General features: G+C 41.9%; 1 long non-coding RNA gene across 2 annotated transcripts; it reads right to left on the bottom strand.

Moving 5' to 3' along the window:
* Positions 1 to 265: 265 nt before the first annotated feature.
* On the bottom strand, positions 266 to 20171 carry LOC123940877. Of its 2 annotated transcripts, none has more exons than XR_006818108.1 (5): positions 20033 to 20171; positions 18310 to 18447; positions 17693 to 17913; positions 2293 to 2367; positions 266 to 313 (listed from the first exon to the last, which is right to left on the bottom strand). It is a non-coding gene; the product is annotated as an uncharacterized LOC123940877 (long non-coding RNA). The 2 variants fall into 2 exon arrangements; XR_006818107.1 differs by having other exon boundaries at positions 17693 to 17824.
* Positions 20172 to 21895: the final 1724 nt, after the last annotated feature.

The raw sequence follows: 21895 nt of genomic DNA, 5'->3' as shown, positions 1-21895 counted from the left end.
GACATAGCTGATCTACCTAATACATATGAACAAACACAGAGAAAAGGAGAAAACAAAGATCTCCCAAAGAAAGAACAAAACAATACCGCAGAAAAAGAGCAAAACAAAATGGAGATAATCAATAGGCCTCATAGATAAAGTCCTGTTCATAAAGATACTCACTGGACTTGAGAAAAGAGTGGATGGGGGCTCCTGGGTGGCTCAGTGGGCTAAAGCCTCTGCCTTGGCTCAGGTCATGATCCCAGGGTCTCTGCTCAGCGGGGAGCCTGCGTCCTCCCCTCTCTCTGCCTGCTTCTCTGCCTACTTGTGATCTCTGTCAAATAAATAAATAAATAAAATCTTAAAAAAAAAAAAAAGAGTGGATAAACTCTGAGAACTTCAAAGAGATAAAAAATATTTTAAAATGACCAGTTAGAGCTAAAGAATAAATGAAATAAAATTTAACTAGAGAGAATCAACCACAGATTAGAAGATGCAGAAGATGGATCATTAATCTGGAAGACGATTATGGAAACAACCAAGCTGAACAGCATAAAGAAAAATTATAGTAAGTGAAACTAGGTTGAGGGACCTCTGTTAACATCATCAAGCATAACAGCACTCATAGAGATCCCAAAAGGAGAAGAGAGAAGTGGGCAGAAAATTTATTTGAAAAAATCATAACTGTAACACCTGGGTGGCTCAGTCACCTAAGCATCTGCCTTTGGCTCAGGTCATCCCAGGGTCCTGGGATCAAGCCCCACCTGGGGCTCCCTGCTCAGCGGGAAACCTGCTTCTTCCTCTCCCACTCTCCTTGCTTGTGTTTCTTCTCTCACTGTGTCTCTGTCAAATAAATATATAAAATCTTAAGAAAGAAAGAAAGAAAGAAAAGAAAGAAAAGAAAAACAAAGAAAAGAAAAGAAAAGGAAGAAAGAGAGAAAGAAGAAAGAAAATCTTAATTGAAAACTTTTCTAATCTGGTAAAGGAAACAGACATCCAGACCCAGCAAACAGAGAAAGTCCCAAACAAGATGAACCCAAGGAAGTCCACAGCAAGATGCATAATTAAAATGTCAAAAATTAATGACAACAAGAGAATCTTAAAAACAGCAAGAGAAAAGCAAACATTAACATACAAGTGATACAACTGAAAACCCATAACCTATTTTCTGGCCTTTGTAGGCCAGAAAGGAGTGACATAATATATTCAAAGTGCTGAAAGGAAAACAAAATGAAACAAAACGAAAACAAACTACAAATAAGAATGCTGTATCCCTGCAAGGTTATCATTCAGAATTGAAGGAAAGATGAAGTGTTTCTCAGACAAACAAAAGTTAAGGGCATTCATCATCACTAAACAAGGCTTATAAGAAACGTTAAAGGAATTCTTAAAGTGGAAAGAAAGGGCCATAAAAGAAGAATGAGAATTATGAAAGAAAAAAAATATCTCTAGTAAAAACAAACATATAATAAAGGTGGTAGAATAATTAGTTATAAAGCCAGTACGGAGGTTAATACAAAGGTAGTAAAATCAATAAGATGTACTAAAATCAGACAAGGGGTACACAATAAACCAATTATACTTAAATTCCAATCACCTTTTGGGGTAGGTAAAGTAGACCCCTGACAAATAGATGACAAGTAGTCATGAGTATAACGTCCTAAGGTAAAAATAGGACATATCAGAGTGGAGCATGCAGATGAAAGTTTGACCTCTGTATTAACTGAAAAGAATGTCAACAATGCCAATAGTGGATGTGCTGGGTTTCAAGGCATCAGCTGGAGCAGTTGGACAATAGGGACCACCCTGGTCCACAGCAGTCAATGATGTATGGTTTCAGATGGATTAGACTCCCTGCCATCATTCAGAGTATGCTGGCACTCTGTGGCTTTGAGAACTAAGAATGGTCTATCAAAATCAGGCTGAAGGTAATCCGGACAATAGACTGAATTAGTTGCCATAAAATTGGTAACTGAGAAGTCTGTTAAGGAAAATCATAATGATGTATATATGTGTGTATGTATACATATATATATGTATATGTGTGTGTGTGTGTGTGTGTGTATGTGTGTATTTGGACCCAAGGCCAGTAGTAAATGAATAGCTCTTTGGTCAGGTCATGGCAGGAAAATGGGAAATAGGATATAAGAACATATGGGGTAAGGACATATGGCAGAAAAGCCCTGGATGACAGCTCTGTAGTGATTACAGAGGTCTCTGCACATCAGAAGGACAATTCTGAAGGAACAAATTTTAATAACCAGGTAGCATATCTAAACAAGAAGGACAATGAAACATAAAACACAGACTCACAGATATACCAACTGAAAGGATCGCTGCAAGGGCACATCACCAAATAGCCATGCTGGCATACATGGCATGAGAATGCTGTTGGAGAAAAGAAAAATGTATATAACTACTGAATAGCCTCAGTTTGAAATTAGGAAATGTGAGAAATATCAACATTTTGAAGCTTATTCATTCATGCCTTATTACATTAATGAGTCATCTGCATAAGATTAAAGATAACCTTTCCAAATGACAAGTATGAAAAAAAATGACACAAAGTAATTACATGGCCTAAAACAAAGAATAAACTATTTGCATGGCCACCGTAGGCACATAGGAAGACGATTACCCTATCTTTGCAGGAGAAATGATCAAAAATCCACAATCTAAGCCTTAGAAATCTGGATTGCTTGATCTGGGTTTTCCAACCGTCATAAAATCAGATCAGGGCACCTACTTCACAAGAACGCTAATACAAGAATGGGCTAAGAAACAAGACATAATATGGAACTTCCTCTTACCCTACAACCCAACCACCTCTGGATCAATTGAGAGGTGTCATGGCTTCCTAAGCAAAAGCTTAAATTACTTACTAACAATCCAGAATAGGAAAGCTTAGACTAAAACAATCAAGGAGGCACAGATCTAGAATGGGTGGAAAAACTTCCAGTGAATTAACATTGCAGGCACTGACAGAGATAGGAATTAGCATTAATAACACTCCAGAATCTCAATTAGAAATATTAACTAAGGACGCCTGGGTGGCTCAGTGGGTTAGGCCGCTGCCTTCGACTCAGGTCATGATCTCAGGGGTCCTGGGATCGAGTCCCGCATCGGGCTCTCTGCTCGGCGGGGAGCCTGCTTCCCTCTCTCTCTCTTTGCCTGCCTCTCTGCCTACTTGTGATCTCTCTCTCTCGCTGTCAAATAAATAAAGAAAAAAATAATCTTTAAAAAAAAAAGAAGTATTAACTAAAAAACATAAAAACATATGGTACTGGGGACATACCACCTGCCGTCATGACACCTACTTGGTGACAAAGGAAAAGGCTTATTACAGCAAAATAAAGACCATAATATGCCTCTGCAAAAGTTCAGCCATGTCGAACACCATTCTGTATTTTATCAAAACCAGAAATATTTAGCATAATTTAATGAGCGATTATGCTTGCACGAAGATGGTCAATAATGACCAAGACGACAATAGATTTCCTTAGATGACAAGAACAAAAAAGAATTACAAATCTGTAGGACACTACATTTTGCAATCATGACTCTGCCATGCATCTCTAACCCTATAAATACTAAACAGGCCAGTGTAGCACACTGCCTGCTGGTGATCCTCTTTTGCCTATTGTTCAGGACAGTCACCCCAGAAGGTACTACTTTGGCATAAACCTCTCATTTTGTTCTGAAGGCACTTGAGATCATGTGAGCTCAAGAGAAACTTTTGTCCCTCCCTTAACCACCCAGAAGAATCTAAATTGGTGCTCTTTCCTAGAATAAGGGGTAGTAACAGAAGCAAATTTTATCTGAGTGCCCCATCTGCATGGAAGGGCGAACATCTAATGACCAAACACCCACACTTCATACTGCCCTGTGAAGTGCTTTCCTTTCCTCTGAAATCCCAGACTCCTGCCCCCTTCTCCTCAGTTCTAAATGACATATATTCTCCATTGTGCTGGTCTTTGGAATTTCCATGTCTATGTGGATTCCCATATGTACGCTACTGGATTCTGTTTTCTCCTGGTCATCTGTCTTATGTCAATTTGTTTCTTAGTCCAGCTAGGACTTTTGAGGGGCCAGGAATTCTTGCTCCCTGACACTCACTTTGTATACCATACTCAGTAAAGCTATGGATACTTCTCTGATACCTCTAGCAATAGCGCTGTTTCAAAATGGAACGTCTGCTCCAGATATGCCTCAAGTCTATGACATTCTCTTCTCCCTCCATGGATTACCATTTTGGTCACCTTATTATGGCTAAGGACTTAACTGCCTCACTGGCATCACCAGGCTCAGCCTTTCCTCCCCTCCCTTCACTGTCAGCACCATCTACTTATTGGGAAAACTTCAGTCGGGGAGAAAACAAATACTAAGAAAAGCTGATGAGGCAGTGGTAATCTCCACAAGAATCAGTGAGGATCCTGATCAACACTTCCTAAAGTGTTGACATTGACTTGGATTGTAAAGATTGATGTGGATTACTGATTGTCTCGTGGTAACACAACACATCATATAAGCCAAGTCTCCTTAGTACAGACTTCTACTTTTCCCTTACCTTACTGAATTGACCGCAACATTGGATACATGGCAGAGACTCTGAAAGTGGCCCCAGTTTAATTCCTGCTTTACTTTGTGTGGCAGTGGTTTATTCTAAAAGAGCAGCAGCTGAATATACTGAATGGACTATTATATATTTAAATACGAATAGGCCAGAAAAGATCATTTACAACCATCTCAACTCACACTGTTTAATCCATTGTCACCTATCAGAAAATCACCAATAGATCCATGGGCCCTGTTTCCAGACTTCGAGAAAAGAGCCAACTTGTAAGGTACATAGAAGACATATAGGGAACTTAGCATATAACATATCATTATCCTTGGTGGTACACCAGCAGGCTTTTATCTTACACTACAGATTTCCACTCCAAGAACATGGGAACCCATGTTAATAAGACCTCTCATGGTCCTACTGGAACTGACATAATTGCCTATACCCTGAAATTTTATATTCGGGACTTTCAATCAGCTGCAGATCCCCAAACTGTCCTCAGTTTTGTGCATCTTTGTTACTGTGCGATTTATAACTTACAATTATGCCAACAACAGGTTCACTAAAAGGAGAGAAACCTTTACAATTCCTTATTGGACGGGCAAGAAGTTTACCTGAGGAACAACCATAGCTGCTTTTTCTCAATTCCAAATTGATCAACTCACATTGTTTCCGAAATTCTGAAAGCAAACAATCTGAATTTAACACTGGCAATGCCAGCTTTGTCCTGGTTGGGCACATAACTGGATAAAATTAGCAATATATTAAAGAACAAATTTTACCCAGAAATATAGCAATGGAAATTTGATATAAAGCAGAAAATGCTAAAACTAACATAAAACTAAAAAGGACATAAAAGATGTTTTTGTTTTTAAAGATTATTTATCTGAGAGAGAGTGAGAGAGAGAACATGAGCTGGGGAGGGGGAGAGAGAGCAAGAGAAGCAGGCTCCCTGCTGAGCAGGGACACCTCCCCCCCCCCCCCCCCACCTGGAGGCAGGGCTCAATCCCAGGACCCTGGAATCATGACCTGAGCCAAAGGCAGACTCTTAATTGGCTGAGCCACCCAGGTATACCAAGAGATGTTTCTTTGAATGTACATTGTGAATTGTTGCCATTAAGTTGGTTGCTATGTGGAATATTCTTAGAACAGGGATAGTCTTGGGGCAATAGTGGTCACCTGAAATAACAGACAACCCAACCAGAAGTAAAGCAGATACCATACATTCTAGGAGCTGTGATTCAAGGGGTGACTGCGAAAACACAATATTGGCTCTTAAAGGAGGAAGGGGATATTGGGGTACTACAGTTTTGTGGCTTCTCGATATCAGAATGCCCAGAAAGCCACCTTATGATAGCAGGAAAACATGTACTGGATATGCTAGTGGACTGGATCCAAAATAACTTCATTAGTGTGAGACATTTGGACGTATGTGTAGTACAAGTACCGAGGACTACGGCCTTGATGCCTCCTCAGCTAGTTACATATAATATGGAAAACTGGACCAGAATAGTGTGCTCTAAACCAAACCTCACCCTCACCTACTGGGAGTCCAGGGAAAAATAAAGGACACAACACGATACCATGCATAAGAACAGAACAGGTAATAAAGGTGACAACAGAAGGAAAAATATTATTTGACGCCAAGAGAAGAGAAAAGGCCCATAAAAATAACTGAAGAAATAGTTCACATTGAACCTTAAAATAAATGTAAATCATACATTAGAAAACTTAAGTAAAGGAGCACGGGGAAGATGGGACTAATATAGTGAAAATAATTTCGCAGAACTGGAAACAGAACAAATGCATGCTTCCCCTGGAGTAATCCTAGCCTTAAATTCTGATGTTGTGCAGTCAGATATGTGCCTAATGGGGCCATGTACACGTGTACTTCCTGGAGCTTGGTAAAAATGATCTTTCCTTGGAAATGTCATTGTCAAAAAAGTTAAACTGCCCATTTAAGAAACTTATCTTTTGGTTGTTTGGAGATTGGATACGGTAAAGGTTTCCTTGTTAGGCTTATTTTGTCATAATTAGAAATATGGTTGCTTAGGGCACCTGAGTGACTCAGTTGGTTGGGCGACTGCCTTCAGCTTGGGTCATGGTCCTGGGATCAAGTCCTACATTGCGCTCCCCCTTCTCTGAGGGGAGCCTGATTCTCCCTCTGCCTTCCACTCCCCCTTCTTGTGCTCCCTGTTGAATTAAAAAAAAAAAAAAAGGAATATGGTTGTTAAAACTGGTCATTAAACTATGGTGTAAATGCATCTGTGTCAAAGGAAAAATACTCCCCAAATATGTTTTTTGTGATTAAGAATGTCGAGTCACAAGGTGGATGGATATTTTTGTGAACTTAGATTTGCGTAGGACATTAGGCCCTGAGCATAAATAAGCATGTGAGTGATTTGGAATCACTGGATTGATTACTGTATATTGGCTTGATTTGATTTCAAATCCCCTAGTTTATGACAAGGATTAGAAACAGTTGTTTTTAGAAGTAAAGTTGTTTTGACAGAAACAATGAAGAAAGTTGTGTCAGGATGGCATCATCTCCTCTGTTCCCACCCTTAAGAACTTGGTACCTCAGCTGCTGAGGGGCCCCATGGGGGGCTTCAGAATAAAAACATAAGAAGAAGCAACTACGGCAAGGGGATGTTTAGATTGTAACTGAGAGTGTGTGAGGACTATCCAGAGTGTTCCGTCTGGGCAAGGCTACGCTTTGCTGACCTAAACAGGTCTCTGAAGACCTTAAGGCAATTAGCTCCTCCTGAGATAACAGAACTCTTAGCAGTGACAAAAGCTATGCAGAGGCAAGAAGGTCATCGTGTGGTCATCACCAGTGGCCTTGTTCTCTAGCGATGTGCTCTCATCAGCAGAGGCCTCTTACTTTTGCACTGGGCGCTGGCATGTCTGCCCTTGGTTGGTTAAGTGCTCTCTTCCAGTTCCTCTAAAGGTACACCTCAATTTATTTGTTTATTTAAAATATTTTATTTATTCATGAGTGAGGGAGAAGCAGGCTCTCCACTGAGCAATGAGCCCAACATGGGGCTTGATCCCTGGACTCTGGGATCATGACCTGAGCTGAAGGCAGACGCTTAATGGACTGAGCCACCCAGGCGCCCTACACCTCAATTCACCTCGATTTAAATTGGACTTTATTCATCTCACCTTGCCTGGAACAACAATGTCATTCATGTACTGAAATTCATGTCATTTACTGGTTACCACAAGACATTATATTGTGCACTATTGGCTTGTGAAATTTGCATTGGATGCGTGTTAAATACACTGTGCAAAGACAAGGTCAGTCTGTGAGCATTATTTGTCTCCCACCACAAAACAGCCTTCAGTGGGAGTATGTGCATTTGTGTGGTTAGGGCTTAGAACTTAGGCAGAGGCAAGGTACCACCAATAGCCTACTCCTGTGACCCAGCCTTGCCTGACACTGTCCAGTCCCCGAATTCCAACTCCCCTGACCTGGCTCCCAGCAGGGGCAGTCTGCACTCTATCCACCATGCTTGGCAGCTGGAGCCTCCCAGGCCTTGGAGTCAGGGCTCATCCCCAACCACTGGCATTGCCCCCCTCCTCCGCCAACAACAGCTTGAAGGCATCCACCGGAATCACCAAAAGTCAGTTGCCATTGTATTTACGGTTTGCTGGGGTCTCAAGCTTCTGCAGCTATCCAGGCTCCCAGGTATATCTTACTGGAAGCTACCTCAGCCCATTCACCCGATTCAGCCCTGGGAGGGCAGGCCAGATTCCTCTTGCTCTGCTTTCAAGTGTAGGCCAGGGCTTAGAATTGGGTGGATTCCAGGTACCCCCAAAAACACTCTCCTGTGACCCAGCCTCGTCTGACATTGTCCTATCCTAGGTCCCTGGCCTCCCTGACCTGCACCTCCCAAGCATGGGCAGTCTATACCCTATCAGCTGGCCCCTGGCCTCAGTGCCCTACAGACCCTCAGAGCTCAGGCAGTACCAGACCACCTACCTAGCTTCCAGGATGGGGAGCCCACCCACTGAAATCATTCTAAGGAGGCAGCCTTAAACTGGTGACTGACCTCATTTGGATAGAGTCTGGGCTTCTCCAGCCAACAAGGCTGAGGCGTTGTTAGTGGAGAAGACCCTAGCCAGCCCTCCCTGCCCCACCCTGGCAAGGCAGTCCAGATTCCTCCAGTACACTTTGGCAGGAATATGTGCACTTGTGCCGATTAAGCCCTAGAAGTAGAGGATGCCAGGTACATCCAGCAGCGTACTCCTGTGAGCCAGCCTTGCACGACATTGCCTGGTTCCAGGCCCGGGGCTACCTCGACCTGTGCTGGCCTATGCATGTGCTGTCCACTCAGGGTCTGCCACCCTTGGGCTGCTGGGCCACACCTGTCCTGGGAAGCTCCTGCTGTGCCCCAACTTTCTGAAACACCTCAGGGTGGACAGAGACCTCCCTTCAAAAATATTTCTGAGGCAGCAGCTTTAAACTGGTGATAGGAGTCCCCGTTTGGACCATTTGATGAGGTCTAGAACTTCTCCAGGAACCAAGGCATCCAGGGTGGTGTGTGTTATTTGAGAAAACCCCAGCCAGTATTCCCAGCCCTGCTCTGTCAAGGCAGTCCAGATTCTTCAAGCTACACCTTCATGGGGTATACGCACGCTTGTTTTGGTAAGGGCTTAGAAGTAGGCAGAAACCTTGTTTCTCCAACAGGCCCCTCCCATGAGCAGACCTCTCAAAACATGTGTTCTGTCCCAGGTGCCTGGCTACCCTGACCTGCATCACCCAAACACGTGCAGACAATGCCTGGTGAGGTGGCCTTTTGCAGCTAGGCTCTCGTGGACTGTGGAACCCAGGCCACCAGCAGCCCCCTGCGTAGATGTCAGGCTCAAAGTATTTTCAAATGGCATCAAGATAGGCTGTGGATGACAGATTTTACTGCTTTGTTGTTTGAATGTCTCTGGTGATTTTTTGAGTGGCCCATAGAGTAATGGCACAAAGATTGTCTATTACGAGTTATTGTGATTTCTCTGAAGGCTGTATCAAGTCATCCATATTCAGTTTGCTGGGCCTCAGAAAAAACATCAGTTTTGGTTCTCCCTGACTCCAAGTCAAAACGATGGGGAAAGTACTGGAAATGTTAGTTTGGAGAGTTGTAGCCAGACATTAGAGGAAATTAGAATTCAGAATCTAGTTTAGTTTACAGGTAGAAAACAAAATCTCAAAGATAATCAATGGACCTAAAATCTAATAAACACAAAAGTGTTACTGACATAATTTTTCTCTCTAAAGTCACCCTCATTTTCAAAGTAAGCCAAATTAAGACTAATTTGCTTATAAATTTACTTTTAATAGTCAATAATCATGTTAATGATTAATTCTAAATTATATAATTATTAATAATTAATGATTATTGATTCTTTACATAAGAACACCAAAATAGACACCAAAAATAGAGGTGGATCCTACAGGCTCTTTTAAATCTTCTGTGCTAGAACTTTTCATTAGCATCTGCAGATCGAACTTTAACAGCCTATTAAGGCAAAGAGGCCAAGCCAAGTGCTTGTCTTCAGACTTCACTTGCAATACCCACAGATTAGGGTTACTTCCTCTTTTCTCAAAGTCCCCAAAATATCCTAGGTTTTTGCACCTCTCAGGAAGTGACCTTCTTTACATACCTGGTAAGGCTGCTGGGAACCCAGTAAGCAATGCATCAGGCTGATATTTCCAAGCGGTCTTATTGGTTCCATAAAGCCAACCTCAGTTCCTTAAACTTACACAAATAAATATATTGCCATGAAAATACAAATACTCACTGAGTTTCCAAATTCTGAAGGGCTTAGGTAGGGAGAAGTTTTGAATTCTGCTTGCAAAGGTGTAAAACAGCCTAAGAGAAAGTTTCTTTAAATCTGGAAAAACAGGGGCGCCTGGGTGGCTCAGTGGTTTAAGCCGCTGCCTTCGGCTCAGGTCATGATCCCAGGGTCCTGGGATTGAGCCCCGCATCAGGCTCTCTGCTCTGCAGGGAGCCTGCTTTCCTCTCACTCTCTCTGCCTGCCTCTCTGACTACTTGTGATCTCTCTCTGTCAAATAAATAAATAAAATCTTAAAAAAAAAATCTGGAAAAACAAAACATTAAAAAGGTCAGCAATGTTTCGAACCAAAAGTCGTGTAAGTTATAGTCCTCCTCAGTTTATTCAGCCCCATGTAATTAATTTTTTGGCTTGAATATGGGGTTTTAATTAATTCGGCAAATTTTTTTAACCAGTTCAGTTTTATGATGTTAAGGTTATCAGAAATCTGTATTCTAGAGATTTTTAGGAATTTTATACAATTTCTACAACACTTGTTTTGACAACATATATCTACACAAATGTAATCAAAGCAGGTTTACCACTATTTATTTGATGTGTCCCATGTAACTTAATAAACCAAAGAAGTCTATTTAGTTTCATACCTCTTTTCTGAGGACAAATTTGTTTCATGGACCCTCCAAAAAACTTCAGTTAGTCTGTGATCAGTAGACTTCAATTTAGAATTTGATTTGGGAAGTGTGTCAAAACATATCAAAAGGTGTGGGAGAGTGGGGGGAAGATGGCCAAGTAGGAAGATCCTGAGCTCACCTTGTGCCATGGACACACTGAGGCAGCAACTGCATCTACTACAGCTAACTCTGAAAATGACCCAAAAATGGGCAGAGAAGATCTTCCCCAGTGAGGGAAGAGAGGACCACTTCAGAAAGAGTAAGAGGGGTAAAGACATGATCAGGAACTAAAACCCAGCAGGACTAAGCACAAATGGGAGAGACAGCCCAACGGAGATACCCACAGAAGATATCTGTGATATCCTCACAGAGGAGTGAGGATATCAGAGGCCACACTGGGCATCCCCACCCGCTGGGACCTGCCCTGGCAAGAGGACTCCCTATAATTTCTGGCTTGGAAAATCCATGGGGCTAACTCCAGGAGCTTTAAAAATCGGTGGTGCTTAATTCTGGGAGAGGCGGAGGATGACAGGAAACTGAGTCCCTCCCCTTAAAGAACCAGGACAATAAATAACTTGGCCTGAGACAGCAGCAAAGTAGCAGTTTTTGAAAAGTGCCTGGGGTATATATGGAGGAGACTCATTCATTCATCTTAGAACATGTGCTGGAGGGGCAGGAACTGTAGTAGAACAAAGGTGTGGGTGGGCGCCATTTTTCTTGCCCTCCTTCAGCCTAGATAGCTGGGCTCCTACAGGAGCCAGTTCAAACACCCTGCCCCCTTCAGCATTCCCCTGCAGCTCTGCCCCACCCAATCCATCAGTTTTGGCAGACACCCTTACAAAGTGGCTTCTGCCTGCCCCACCTGGCAGGCAACACTGGCAGGAGCCAGCAACCCTCTAAAGCGACTCTTGCCCTCAGGCAAAGGGGAGGTACCACACCTACCCTTACACCTACAAATCCCACAGGTTAGCCGGCCTGGCCTCGGGGGAAGCAAGAGGCACCCGTTGGTGCACCTGCAAGGATCACAGAGGCTAACTGCAGACAGCTAGGCTGAATGCCAGCCCCACCTGCCAGCAATCCCACAGGGACTGCAGCTGGGCTTCTCATCAGCACAGGGAGCAAACCTTGCCCACAGCACCTGTAGTAAATAAATTGGGTCATTACAGTAAGCTGGGCTGCAGCCAAGCCCCACCCACTAGCATGCCCACAGCAATCACAACACAGCCACACAAAAGGGGACAGGAAGTCCATGCAGGGAATACCCTTGGGGCACCTGATTCTGGTGCCCAGGGGAACTGCACTACAGGGCACCACAGAACCTGTTCTACATGTCCTTATGACTGTCAAGACCAGGAGACATAGCTGATCTACCTAATACATATGAACAAAGAGAGAAAAGGAGGAAACAAAGATCTCCCAAATGAAAGAACAAAACAATACTGCAGAAAAAGAGCAAAACAAAATGGAGATAAGAAATATGTTTGATAAAGAGATTAAAGTCATGTTCATAAAGATACTCACTGGACTTGAGAAGAGTGAATGAACTCAGAGAGAATGTCAATTAAGAGATAAAAATATATTAAAAAATGAATTAGAGCTGAAGAATAACTGAAAAAACATAAATACAAATCTAAAAATTGAACAGTTTAGATTATGGAGAAGAATGGATCATTAATCTGGAAGACAGGGTAATGGAAAACAAGCAAGCTGAACAGTAAAAAGAAAAACAGTAAATAATGAATGAGAACAGGCTTAGGGACTTTTGCTGTATCATCAAGCATAATAACATTCACATTATGGGGGTCCCAGAAGGAAAAGAATGAGAGAGGCAGGCAAAAAACTTATTTGAAGAAATAATAATGGAAAACTTTCCTAATCTGGGGAAGGAAACAAATATCCAGCTCCAGGAAGCAGAAAAAGCCCCCAAAAAGATAAACCCGGGAGGTCTACACCAAGACATATAGTAACTAAAATAGCAAAAATTACTGATGAGAGAATCGTAAAAGCAGCAAGAGGAAAGCAAATAGTAACATACAAGTGAAAACAGAGAAGGCTATTTTTTACCAGAATCTTTGTAGGCCTGAAGGGAGGGGGCAGGATATGTTCAAAATGCTGAAAGGAAGAAACCTATAATCAAGAATACTCTATCCAGCAAGTGTGTCATTCAGAAATAAAGGAGAGATAAAAAGTTTCCCAGACAAACAAAAGTTAAAGGAGCTCATCACCACTCTACCAGCCTTACAAGAAATGTTAAGGGAAACTCTTTAGAGAGAAAAGACCATATGAAAAAACAATTTCAATTGCCATTTTCAATAGCTGGAATAGTTCTGGAAGGTATAATGCTACGTGAAATAAGACAGCAGAGAAAGACTAATACCACAAGATTTCACTAATATGTGGAACCTTAAAAAAACAAAAGAAATGACCAAACAAAATCAAATCCATAAAACCGAAGTACAGGGGCGCCTGGGTGGCTCAGTGGATTAGGCCACTGCCTTCGGCTCGGGTCATGATCTCAGGGTCCTGGGATCGAGCCCCGCATTGGGCTCTCTGCTCCGCGGGGAGCCTGCTTCCTCCTCTCCCTCTGCCTGCCTCTCTGCCTACTTGTGATCCCTCTGTCTGTCAAATAAATAAATAAAATCTTAAAAAAACAAAAAAAAACAAAACAAACAAAAAAAAAACCGAAGTACAAACTGGTGGAGGCCAGAGAGGAAGAGAGTGAGGGGATGGGCAAAATGAAGGGAGTGGGAGGTATAGGCTTCCAGTTTTGTCACAGACACTGAAGGTACAACATAGAGAATGAAGTCAAAGGTACCATCATAGTGACAGATGGTGACAGACGGTAGCTATAACCGAGCTGAGCATCACATAACATACGGTTATTGATCACTCTGTTGTGCTCCTGAAACTCATACAATGTTATATGTCAAGTACACTTCAATAATAAAAACATGTACTAAAAAGTCTGAAAAGTTGCTTAAATAGCTTCACAAACCAGTATGGAACCATACGTAATTATCTTTCCAAAGTGACAAGAAAATATCTCAGAGGCAAAAACAGAAGGTTATATAGTTGTGAGCAAGACTTAGCTTTTAATATGAAAAGCATTCTTTGATCGTTACAGACCTGATGATAAAGCTATGCAGCACAGGAAATTATTTTGATAAAACATAGCATCCTTGTTTTCTAGGCAGACAACTTTAAAAGGTAAAAAACAAATTTTATAATCTCTTATCAAAAGCAGATCATTCAAGAACACGTCATCCTTTTCCACAAAGAGAAACCCAAATTTGAGTTTTGCACACACCTACTTTTGACATGAAAACTCACTTTATTCCAGTCTTATTCAGTGCTGACCACATGTACAATTCCTTTAAGATTCATTTGTGATAAACATTTTACAATTTAATTTTTTATATTCAGATGTTGTCTTATTTTCTTTTTTTAGCCTTCTTTAGGACAAAATTACTCTCCTCTCCCTCAACAAAAAGGCATTTGTCTTCCTCATAGTTTCTTTTACCACAAGTATATATCCTGCTTTTTCGGCATATGGACATGGTTCCCTTATTATGTCTAACAGCTTGAACTATATATATTACTTACTACTCAACTCTTAGAAACCTTAATTCCTCATGAAAATCAAGTGGCAAGCTATTGTGAACTGTTACAGCAACTTTTTTTTTTTTTTTAGTTTGGCAACTTTATGAATACTTTCATAATTTCTAGAAACACATACTTCTTCATAGGACAATCTCTCAGTAAAGCACAAAATATGTTACTCTGTAACAGGGAAGCTGAAAATAGACAAATCTAAGCTTAGTAATTAATGTTTCATTATGTTATTTGGAAATGATCTGGATATTCAATAAATTCACCTTAAATTTTTACTAAATTGATGAGTTCAGATTTCAGATTACCAAAAAGTTTTGCAAGTCTTTTCTTAAAGATAACATTAAATATCATTGTTGCTAAAAAGTTTATAAACTCAGGGTGCCTGGGTGGCTCGGTGGGTTAAAGTCTCTGCCTTTGGCTCAGGTCATGAATTTAGGGTCCTGGAATCGAGTCCCACATCGGGCTCTCTGCTCAGCAGGGAGCCTGCTTCCCCCTCTCTCTCTGCCTGCCACTCTGCCTACTTGTGAACTCTCTCTCTCTGTCAAATAAATTAATAAAAAAGTTTATAAACTCTCATTCTACTCACCTAATAATTTGTTCCCAAGAATTATGTTTAGATTACCCAAAGAAACTTCAGGAGATAGTAAAACAAAATCAGTTATCAGTTCTCTCCCTCTGTACTCCACCCCCAACCAAAAATAAGTAAATATTAAAAAGATATATACCTACAAGCATTTGAGAGGACAAGGCACACTTTGGGGATTGGTAAAATTGGTGGGCTTTGGCTTGTTTCCACAGTTATATTTCTGGTTTTGTAGAGATTTGCAAGACAAAGACAGTTACTTTTAATTCCTGCAAAGAACTGTATTATAACCTATATACCAAGGGACTGACCACCTTTTTAAATTTGCTTCTTTATATAAGGGAGATTTTTAAAATAAAACAGGAATCAAAATATGCCTTAGTAAAGTGTATACAAAATGTAAGGTCCTATTTAGCCAGAGTGATTCCATCCAGTTAAACAGTGATTTTGTTGTTTATACAGTAAAACTTAAACTGACCCTGCCCCCTTCCCCCCAGGGGAATTACTTAAAAGCAAGCCCGGGAAACCAGTCCCAGGTAACAAAGCCCAAATACAAGGGTGGGTCAGGCCAGGTGGAGGTATCCAATCAGTGGGGGCACGTACTGTCTCCCTAGCTACCAATGAGTGTGGGCCCTGCCCTTTGGGCACCAATTCTGACCAAGGTGATAGGCTAGTTCAAATATCTACTATAGGGTAAACTGTAATTCAATTGGTCACTTATGTGTGACCTAGCATGACTGTGTAGCTTTCTCTGTGTGTTACAATCTCATTGGCCAGGCCCAACCACATGTCCTTTGCCCTTAAAAGCTAGTCTGTAAGACAGAGAGGGGTCGCCTCTTTGTAAGGGGCGGCCCCGGCCGGTCAGTTTGATTCTAGATGCTTGGCGTGAAATAAAGCTTTGCTTGACCTTTGCTTTGTATCAGTCTCGTTTCTTTGGCCACGGACCCAACACAAAGCATCTTAACAAAAGCTTTCTGATTACACAATTCAACCATGGTTTCTATTAGCCCCTGAACATTGACTTTCCACTGATTGTTTGCAAGAGGGCTTCAGAACATTTGGCCATCAGTTTTCTCTGTGAAGAAGGGTATAGTGAATGGCCACTCGTCTTTCTAGTTCTTCCCTAATTTGGTAGGAACTTCTGAAAATGGAGGTAAAGGTAAATTATTTTATAATTTAGAATATCTGCTGCTGTTCAGGGGACACAAATTATGTTTGTGTGTCTGTCGGCGTGTGTGGGGGTGTGTGTGTCCTAGGATATACCTACAAAAGTCATTGCATAGAAATGCCTGAAGCTGCCAGAGCGTGATGACAGAGCCCTGGAAAGTAGGAGCAAAGCAAGTTTTACTGCCAGTCTTTGGTGACTTTTTAAAAATTCACTTCTTGCCTTTCAGCATTTATTTAAGTAACCAATGTTAAAATTAATAAAGGGAAACCTCAGAATGGAATTAAGAGGTTTGAAAAGAAGAGCTCTCACTTCTACCACTCCTGGTGGTCAGTTGCAGAGAGACTAAACCTTGCTCAGGGACAGGACTTTACACTTCAAGCAGGAAGGAAGGCTTCCTCCTTCCCCCCAGCAATAGCCCAGCAAACAAGAGACAGTCACAAATCAGCCAATGAAAAGCCATTATACTTCTAGCACCAAGTTTACTCCAGTGGACTTTCTGTTTTCAACAGCCATCCCAATTCCCCACTTCGCTCTATAAAAGATCATTCTTTTCCTTTGTTCCAAGGACTTGCCATATGGTTGTCCCAGGTTGGATTTTTTTTTTCCTACTCCTAATAAACCCATCTTTTGATGGTAAAATAACTGGCAATTAAATTTTTATGAAAGAAATTTTTTTTGCAATTTATTTTTAAGGTTAACACCTTACTTCAAACCTTGAGATTAGACCACAGTTCTCTCTGTAATCTCACTGGGAAGGGAAAATTAAAATAGGCAAATGGGAACAGATTCTGAGAAGGGGAATTTACATTGGATATGGACATTCATTTTTGTCTTAAGTCTAATTTGTTATTTTTTTTTTAATCTTTTCAAGGGAGTCCCAAAAGCTAACCACTATACTAATAATTGAGAACACTTCATAAAATTTTCATTAAAATATAATCAATTTAAGGGATCCATCATCTTGTAATGATGAGTGGAATTTATTTATTTATTTTTAAAATTTTATTTATTTGACAGAGATCACAAGCAGGCAGAGAGGGAGGTGGGGAGGGCGGGGGAAGCAGGCTCCCTGCTGAGCAGAGAGCCTGATGTGGGGCTCGATCAAAGGATCCTGGGATCATGACCTGAGCTGAAGGCAGAGGCTTAACCCATTGAGCCACCCAGGCACCCTGATTAGGATTTTATCAATCTCAACCGTGACTCAACCAATAATCCTTTTTATGGGAAGATATAGAAGCAACTTTCCAGGCTTAAGCCATAGACTCAAGAGGCATGCCTGGAGAGGGAAAAAATAATGCAACCCCATTACCCAAAATTTTACTCACCAAAATAGTCCAAGACAGCAAAGACCTTCATTGCACAGGCAGCAAAGATAGTGTAGAGAAAATGGTATCTTCAGGTCTCCCCAAAAAATGTGAGACACGTTTTCACAAATCTGTGACATGGGGCAGGCACCCCTGTAATGACAATTTTCCAGAACTAACAAAGGTTAAGATGACAAGTGTCCTTTATCAGCTGGGACCTCTTAGATGCACTCCCTTGTGACCTGGCATGAGCAGACAATGAGAATACTACTTGTATCCCTTCTCGGCCTTTTGGCTAAGATCAAGTGGAGAATACTACTTGTAACTCTGAGTTTCAGAACCCCACTCTATTTGACAGGACACCAAGGTGCACCCTGATAAGTGAACACTTTTTGATGTGGAGACTAGAGACCATATTCTCACTATCACAAAGGCAAGCTCTTAGGACATAAAAAAGACAAAAGAAAAACTATGGCCCTCTCTGGATGGAAATGGATCTCTAAGCCAAGAGAAGTCTACTAATGTCACCAGAGTCCTTAAAGCCAAGAAACCAGTTTCACAAATATTTCCTCCTGCTCATCTAAATTAGCCCATGAAGGAAGAGATCCAGGAGGTGATGTGGTGGTGAGGATTCTCACCTGCCACCAGCTTTTGTCAGATGCCCCATCATCTCGCAGCTGCGGCAGTGTCCAGCCAGTTAGCGTGTATCCTGCCAACTCTGCCAGCTGTTGAGGAGGAAAAATGATGCTCTACTCCTGAAGATTCTTCTGGGTGATCTAAGAATTAAATGGACAAGACCCAGATTAACAGGAGAAAAACAAAGTTTAATTCTGTGCACAGAGAGGCCTGATATTAACACTGAGATCCAAGGAAACCACCAAGGTGGGCAGCTATGAGACTTCTCTTAGACATAGAAATAACACATCAGTGATGAGTTGATAGTACGAAGAAAACTTAGAATTTCTTTAAAACTGAAGCTTGCAAATATAACAGAATTTGAGCTGGGGTAGTAAAATTGGTAAAAGTAACAAGGAGTTTACCCAGACTTCTTAACTCTGAATTCCAGATCTCTGGTGATACTGAGGTCTCTTCACCACCTGGTAAAGGGAAGGTACATTTTACATGGGAGACTTATTTTTTTGCTTTGTGGAGACAAAGTGAAGTCTGGGTATTATACTTGCACTGGGTATTTTATAAGGAACTTTAACTCAAAATAATCAATATGCTGAGGCGGCATGTTTTGTAGTAGCCTGGCCTTGACCCCACATGTGCATTTGTGGATGTTAGCACTTGGATTTAGGCAGATGCCTTGAACCTCCAGTAGCCCAGTCCTATAACCCAGCCTCTCCTGACTCTCGCCAAGTTCCAGATTCCCAGCTCCCCTGGGCTGTGTTCTCAAGGCACCTGGAGTTGGAAGCCCTTCAGCCAGTCTCCAGAAGCCAGGGCCCAGCAGTCCAGGGTAGCTGCATCTTGACCCCAAATACCTGCAGAGGTTCAGTGGGGAAGTTACCACACGCAAACATCACCCTGGGGCAGTAACTGCAAATTGGAGACAGTCCCTTGCCATTTGGACTTGCTGCCTGTGGGGTCCAGAGCTTTCCCAGAAAGCGGGTCTCCCAGGAGTCTCTTATTAGAGGATACCCTGGCCAGCCCTCCCAGCCCTGCCTTGCCAAGGCTGTCCAAGTCACCTAGAGCTCTGCCTTCAAAGGGGTTATTGCCCGTTGGGTAGGCTAGGGCTTGTGGGTCCTCATATACCTTTCCCTGTGAAAATGAGTAAAGAAACTTCATTTAAAATGGAAACAGGGTGTGCCTGGGTGGCTCAGTCTGTTAAGCATCTGCCTTTGGCCCAGGTCATGATCCCAGAGTCCTGGGATTGAGTCCTACCTTGGGGTCCCTGCTCAGCAGAGAGTCTGTTTCTCATTCTCCCCCTGTCCCTCCCCCCTGCTCATGTGTGTTCTGTCTCTCTCTCATGCACTCTGTTTCCCCACCCCCAAATAAAAAAAAATCGAAATAAATAACTGGAGTCAGGAAGCTCTGGAAGAGGGAGCGCTCACGCACTTACCACTCCTTGCAGCCTGCATAACCAGCAGAAGGAAGAGTATTCTTATCTTGACAATATGAGACATCTTTATAGGAATTTTATCACATGCTTTTAAGAAAAAGGAGATCCCATTCAGCCCCAGCAACAAGAACTAACCATTGCTTGCAGCCAGTGAGAAATTGTCACAACCTCAAGTTCTTATTCTTCTTCAATGAACTTTTGTTCAAAACAACCCTCCCCACATTTCTCCTAAAACTTTTTTTTTTTTTTCTCCTAAAACTTAATAAAAGCTGACCATCCTTTTGACTCTTTGGACTCACCAATGTTTTGCCATAGTTTGCTTGTCCCAAATTGCAATTCCTCTGCTATTCCTGGAGAAACTCATTTTGCTGTAAAACAACTGGCGTTGAGTCCCTTTTGGGTTTTGCACTGTGTTCTCTTTGTATTGTGAGCTCTCAGGGTTTATTTGGGATTGGTTTTTGTTTTAATGAAGGCATCACCCTTCCTGGTGAGGATGCTTTTGTTTGTTGTTTGAAGCTTCCTGGTATGTTACTCATTGTATTCAAAAGGGAGGAAAGCACATGATTCACAGTGTTTTAGAAGAATTGTTCAAAAATAAGGCCTCTCCCAGTTAAGACGTCTTAGGGAATCCAAAGGCAAGTTAGCTTCCACCTGGCTCTTTAATCATTTTTTGCCTTTCTTGAAAAATGCATAAACTTGTGAAGAATTTGGAATTGTAATGGCCATCTTCTCAAAACTTTTAGATAAATCCACCTTAAGGAGCCCCCTTAAAAGAGAGGATTACAAACCTCAGGACAATGAAATGCATTCTTTGATGTGCACAATCTTCTAAAGACAAAATGACTTTTTAAAAGTTCTGAATGGATCCTTACAGCATGCAAATAAATAAAAACTTTAATAAAAGACTTTGGCCATCTCAGCAAGAGACGGTAACTTAGTCCACTTGCACAATTTGGATCTCATTAAGGTGAACCCTTGAATAAAGCAGGGGTTAGGGACACCAACCCCACACAGTCAAAAAGCCATATATGACATTTGACTCCCCCAAAACTTAACTACTAATAGCCTACTCTTGATGATGAAGGAAAGATGTTGGGGTTTGGAGCCCAAGGCCAAGAAAGAATTCTTGAGACATCTTTGGTGCAAAAGGTGGTTTTATTAAAGCAAGGGGACAGGACCCAGTGTGGAAAGAACTGCACTGGGGTCATGAAGAGTGACTGATTATATACTCTCAAGTTGGGAGGGGGTTGGGGATTGCTTTGTTTCTAAGGAATTTTGGAAGCAATATTTCCAGGACCTTGAGGGATTAGCTGTTGTTAGGAAAAGGTCATTTATTACTATCTAATAAAACCTGAGTCATGAGACCCTTCAGATGTACATCAGTGGGTCGTATGCTTGGGGGATGATTGCCAACATGTACCTTGGGGGGTAGAGATAAAGGACATTTCCAAAGGAACTTTTATATGTTAAAGTAGACTCATAGAATCCTGGGGATTGGGCTAAGATTGTCTTTTGCCCTTAGCAAAGTTTTTTTTTTTTTTAAAGATTTAATTAATTTATTTATTTGACAGAGAGATCACAAGTAGGCAGAGAAGCAGGCAGAGAGAGAGGAGGAAGCAGGATCCCTGCTGACAGCCCGATGCGGGGCTCGATCCCAGGATCCTGGGACCATGACCTGAGCTGAAGGCAGAGGCTTTAACCCACTGAGCCACCCAGACGCCCCTTCCTTAGCAAAGTTTTAAAGGCAGCTGAGTTTCTAGAAGAATGTCACTCGGCCTGATCAAGGACATATTAGTGGGTTTTAAGTAGAAAGGAAAGTTAATTTTTCTTCTGCCTTTGTTTCCCACATCACTGACAATAAGCCACTGACAATACAAGGTCAAAGGAGTGAGACTGATACAAAGCAAAGGTCAAGCAAAGCTTTATTTCACACCAAGCATCGAGAATTAAACCAACCAGCCAGGGCCGTCTCTTGCAAAGAGGTGACCCCTCTCTGCCTTATAGACTAGCTTTTAAGGGCAAAGGCCATGTGGTTGGGCCTGGCCACGCACAGGTGGCCAGTGAGATTGTAACACACAGAGAAAGCTACACAGTCATGCTAGGTCACACACAAGTGACCAATTGAATTACAATTTACCCTAGTAGATATTTGAACCAGCCTA

Source organism: Meles meles, chromosome 4 (assembly GCF_922984935.1).
Source record: "Meles meles chromosome 4, mMelMel3.1 paternal haplotype, whole genome shotgun sequence".
In the NCBI taxonomy this organism is placed as follows: domain Eukaryota; kingdom Metazoa; phylum Chordata; class Mammalia; order Carnivora; family Mustelidae; genus Meles; species Meles meles.
The sequence above is the reverse complement of the archived record's forward strand: the minus strand, read 5'-3'. Positions and strand labels throughout refer to the sequence as shown.